The sequence below is a fragment of the Dipteris shenzhenensis genome, chromosome 22, assembly GCF_047967505.1.
Source record: "Dipteris shenzhenensis isolate YYH24624 ecotype China chromosome 22, Dip_SZ_1.0, whole genome shotgun sequence".
Taxonomy (NCBI): domain Eukaryota; kingdom Viridiplantae; phylum Streptophyta; class Polypodiopsida; order Gleicheniales; family Dipteridaceae; genus Dipteris; species Dipteris shenzhenensis.
The window spans coordinates 1,940,992-1,947,143 of NC_141617.1; positions in this window are offsets into that span (position 1 = coordinate 1,940,992).

Consider the following 6,152-nt stretch of genomic DNA (forward strand, 5'->3'; position numbering starts at 1 on the left):
GCCTAGCTCCTTCTCCGCATTGCTGGAGGCCACGTCCTGCCCCTCTTTTGCATTTGTTTTGGGCAGGGGGTCTTGGTTGCCTAAGCTCCTTCTCTAGGCTAATTGCAAGACACTTGCGGGGCCAAAGCCTTCTCTCTCCCCTTTCTCCTGTCTGGTTGCGTCACAAAAGGGCACATTCCACCGACACCAAAATCTCACTTGCAGGTTCATGTATAAGCTTTGTGTCTAGCTTCATTTTCTATGAAGTCCTCTTCATAAGTTAGCCTTCATACGCTTCTTCTTCTCTAAGTCTTCTTCATCGATTGGTTGTGCATTAGAAGTGATTTGGCACTGCGCTTACCTCTGGTAGATGATTGTGCATATGCAGCACAATGTAATGCCTTTGTTGTGGTGATTTCATTATACTATGGTCAAATATTCCAATTCCTTAGTGTCTTTTGTTCCAGTTTCGTTAAAACGTCGAAAAGAACCATGGAAAACTTGCAGATAGGGTGACTACTATGAGCGAAGTCATTTGCTTGGGAGATAGTCATTGTGTGGCACATGCCACTTTCAGGAGATTTGCTTGAGTAGCACAAGCCATGATAGGGAGCTTGAAAACTCCAAGCTATTAAAAGAAAATCTTATATGGGCTAGATCCACTTAGGAGATGGTTGTTGAGCCCCTATAAGGAGATTGAAAGCACCAAGTTCTTAAAAGAACCTTGTGGCATACAATTGGTGTGGTTGTATATCCTCTTCTAATGTCATTGACTCTATCCCCTCTTTCACTCTCCTTATACCCACACTCGTCAACTATTCCATCTTGATGAAGCTTAACTCTATATAACCACATGCAACCAATATGCTTCTTTTGCTCTACAAGATATGTAAGTATCCTAGTCTTGTTCATAAGAGCTTATACTATTCATCCATGGCATATTGCCATTTTGGAACTTTGATTGCTTCTCTAAATAAATGGTTCTTCAGTTTCTATAACTTTAAGTCCAAAGTTGCTTTTGTATGCCCACGATCTTGGTTTCTTTCTTTCACCAGAAGATGTTTTCACATATAGTGTGGAGCTTTTTGGGACTTATCCATAATTTATCACACTTTTTGTTTCTCTTTGCTTTTGGATAAGTTGTCACACTTTTTGTTTCTCTTTGCTTTGTGTAGTCAAACCATGTTGATCACTTTTAGAAATTGTTAGCAAGGAGAGTCTTTGAAAGATGGATGCTAGCACCAAAATGGTTGTTGGTTGATCAAAAAATAAGAAGTTGTTTCATCAATAATGCTACCTTTATAAACAATGAGTCTTTCCTTGGACCATAGACTATGTTTTGTTGTAGCTTGTAGGAACTCACTCGAGTGATTCGCCATCAAGATCATCTAGAAAATGAGTACAACTAAGAGAGCCAAATAATCTCAAATGATCAGTTTTAAGGTCCTGCATGTGTGAAGGTAGAGTTAAGTTTTGCAAAATCTCAATTGACCTTATGTTCATCAAATATATGATTTTGACACATGCTCTCCCCATAAGGATGGGACAGTTTCTTTTCATCCCATCATGCATCTAGCTCACTAGGTAATGACTCTAGTCTTTCTCTCTACTACACTTTTCTATGATGTGAGCTACCTTTCAATACCACGGTCCAAGTGACTACTACTCTCCTCTTCATCCTTTTCACATCAAGGATCTCGATGTACATGTAAATATGATTTTCTAGAAGGGTTTTAAACTCTTTGAACACATTGAGTGCATTAGTTTTTGCTATAAGGAAAAAATCCATGTTTTTCTAGGGGTTTTCTAGAAAAATTTGCAGTGAATATGAATTTTAAGGGAAATTTCCATGTTTTCTAGGGGTTTCTAGAAAAAATTACAATAAATATGATGATATATAAGCTTTGTTCAAAGAAACTATTTTCAGGCATAACCCTAAATATCTAAATGTATGATCTACGATAATGTTCAAACACTTAGAATTTAGGTTGAAGTGATGCTTACCCATAAAACACGATTCATGAACATCTCTTTTGAAATATACATGTGGAAGCCCTTGGGTGATATTTGACCTTTGGAGAGAGTTACACTCCTAAAATTGACGAGTTCAAAGGTTTCTAGATATGCATCTTAGTTCTAATGATGAGAAAGCACACTCTCTTATTGGAATAGCTATGACAATTTGGACCTTCTGCCAATCTTAGCATGTTTTGTAGTGAGAATGTTGGGATTATCAAGTCCTTTGACTATGCAACCATATTTGTTAAAGTTAAGTTCCATATTAGCCTAGAGGACCAATGTCGATGTGTGGTGATATCTTGCCAATTACTTCAATCTTGTGTAGTGTTTTGTCATCCATAATGACATTTTTATTGGTAGCCTTGTTAGGATGGAGTTCTTAAAACCAATCTTTTTATTTGTCATGTAATTACTAGTGTCTAAATCACACCACAAATATTTTCGTCATGATCAGCTTCTCCCATTGGTTTTTCTATTGCATAGTGTGAGATGAGAACCTTTCATTACACTTTGTTATCCACAAGCTTAGACCTTGGATCTTGGGGCCTCAATCTTGAAATCTCCTTGTCCCTTCACTTTTTCCATTCTAGGAACTATACTAAATCATCATCCTATCTATGTTTCTATTTAGTTTCTACTTTCTATTCAAGAAGTTTTGGGATTTTTCTAAGTTTTGTGAAGGTTTTCCATTGTTTTCCTCTCAAAAGAGAATGCAAGTTTTGTAGAGGAGGTTGATCTTGATTTTGATTTTGTTCATCAGCATGATTAGCTAGCTACCTTTGATTATGATACTAGTATTGATATTGATTTTCTCATTGCGATTGATTATTGATCCCATTATACCCTCATTATACCACCGATTTGCAATGTCTTTCTCTTGCTATATTTCTTCTTGCATTTTCGTTCCCAATGTCCTAGAATTCCATAATAAACATGACTATCTTAATTACTTTTGAAGCATTTTTCTAGGCCTTCCATCTAAGAAGTAGCCACATTGCATTGTCAAGCAAGCCTCCATAGTTGAGCTCTGAATCATATCAAAAATATCAAAAGGTGCAACCTTTTATTAATGAGCACCATCAAGCCTCCATCATAGAGCATTTTAGGTTCTGGTAACACTTTAATAGGAAGTAGTGATGGTATTGGATAAGCCTCCTAGAAGGACCACCAATAGATCAGGGGTTACTTTGATAATTTTTTAATTGTTGGAAACCAAATCAATCGATACAAAGATCCATAATTATTTTATCAAATAGGAGTTTCCAAGCTCAAATTCACATGTTTATGCTCGAGAATTTTGTACCCAATAGTTTCTATTGGGTACATAATCACATCCTTCCTTGTACATGAGGAAGACACCACAAGACATTGTTCTTGTTCTTCTTCATGTGGATGATTAAATCCTCACAAGATCTAATAGGAAGCTCATTTTAGAAGTTAAAGCTAGCTCACATCAAAGTTTGACATGACATGAAGGACATGGGAGACCTCCATTATTTTCTTCACATAGAAATGTGGAGATATACACATTGCATTATGTTGATACAAGGCAAATACACTCATAATGTTCTGAAACAATTTCACATGCAAACCCTCGCCTACTTCCATAGAATCAAACATAATTCTCTGATTGCAAACCCTTGCCTACTTCCATAGAATCAAACACAATGTTATGATTGCAAACCCTAGCCTACTTCCATAGAATCAAACATAAAGCTTTCATCTAATAATAGGTCACCAACTAGATACCTTAACCAATATAGACAACAAATAGGCAATCTAATCTATTTGACCATTACTGGGGATGACATCTCATATTTGATTGGTTTTTTGAGTCAGTATATGTAGAAATCTTGTATGATCATTGTATATGGTCATATATATGTTTTAGACATGAGGTTGACGATTAGATTGTAGAGAGCCCTAAATTATGGGATCTGTTTCTTAGTGTATATAGTCCTTATGGACTTAGGTCAAGTCTTTCAAGGTTATGTACACATGTATTGTTAGTATGTATGTATGCCACTCATCATGAGCTCATCACATGAGTAAGGGACATGGGGCAACACATAATCCACTTGGAAAATTATACCTCATGCCAGATCAAGCTACTCATCATGTATATGCATGTATGCCATGATAAGAGACACATTGTGATGCATAATCCACTTGGAAAAGTCTAGCCACAGAACAATGACATGTGGTCTTAGTTTCCATGTCACCTAATCTAACACGTGGTAGTATAGTGCCCTATCATCAGAGACACCTCAACATAGTGGCAGAGCATCGACATTACCACCTCACTAACCATGTCAACAATTGCCCATCACCTACACAGCCACTACCACATCAAGAGTCAATCTAATCAACATGCCACATAAGTACCCATGCCTCATAATTTTCACATGCTAAATTTTAACTTCGGTTAAATTTTGTTTATTTGTGATTAAATTTGATTTACTAGACCTAGAGTCCAATTAAGCTTTAAGACAATTTGCACTAGTTATCACACTTGGTACTAGAAATCTTTTGGCTACTCTAAAATAGGTGCCTAAATTACACAAAGATTGCTAGCTTTCATGCTTGGTTCTTGTTTGGCAACTTGGGTAGTCAAACTATAAGTAACCTTGAAAATTTTCCATTATTTACAAGCCCATATCTTGGCCATTTACATCCAAATCGGATCCCCGTTGAGTAATGGTTTCACATGCTAAAATCACAAGCTACTTACATCATTTGTATTTTCAAAGAAAATTTTAGGCATTATAATTCATTCCTATTTAGGCATCAATTTAGACACTATTTTAAGTAGTGTTGACCATATTTTGGCCATCAATTTTGGACTATATTTGAAACCTGGTCTTCTTCACTGATAGCTTTCACACACTAAAAGTGCATAGTTTTACACTCGTTGTATTTTTTGATATCATTTTAATGGGCACATCATTCAAGTAGTTCAAACAAAAAATGTCCACAATTTTGTAATATTATGTCATAATTTATGTGAATATATTGGAAAAAATTTCACACTATCAAAAGGAAATACTTATATAGTATATTTGTTAATTTAAGAATACTTTTCTAAAGACAATACTCAATGGTCAAAACTTTGTCAACATTTTCCCCCTAAGAAAATGGACATCATCCCTTGAAATAGTTCTTCCATTACAAGAGGTCAAGAATATGTGAGCTTCACACCAATTCAAGTTTATTGAGATTTGTGCCAAGCAACATCAACTTCTATGGATTAAGCAATTTCCCTCTACATCTAAAAACATTTTTACAACTTAGTGGCAATTTCATCAAAGGCAAAGTGGCAACTCAATCAAGGAAAAATTAAAATCAACACAAGTGTGTACCAACAAAGGTCAACCAATCATCAAGATTTATGTGCATTTGAAAGAGAATTTAACTGAGAAGAGTTTATATATCACTAAACTGATCATTCAATTTTCAAAGGAATTATTCTAAAATCCGTTCTTTTGGCAAGCACATGTAAATTTTGACAAATCAGAGACTTAATGTTTAATACATCAAGCAATAATTAGATCAAGAAGGGAAGGTGTCATCAACAAGAATTTCATCACAATATTGTTGGTAGCTTTGGTTAATTTCCTCAACAAGTTATAGTTAGCAATTGAAGTACTTTAATGGTAGTCAACACAAGCTTATGCATATTTAAATGATTTAAAAAACATGAAATTTTAGCAAGCATATGGAAGATACACTCTGTAATCATCAAGTTTAAAATAAGCCTTTTAGCATAGACACAATTATTTTTATTATAAAGGGTAAGCCTTGATCATGTGAGCACCTAATATTCATAAAAATGGGTGAAAATGGTCAAGAAAGAGTTTGGGTAAGCCTCAATCAGAGACTACCATTGTTATCAAGTTGGATAATGCTCCAATAATGAGCACTACCTTTAATCAAGGCAAGCCTCTAGTTGTGGGGATTGCATTTAGTCAAGGTAAGTCTCTAAAAGTGATCACCTAAGTAAAAGAATGGCTAGCCTCCAGGAGTGAACATTGTCATTGATAGTTTTGATAAGCCTTTTGTATGAAGCAATATTAGTTCATGTAAGCCTCTTGTAAAGAGCATTGTAGTTAATACTTGGGAATCATGGGTAGATGATACTCTAGCTCAAAAGGAAG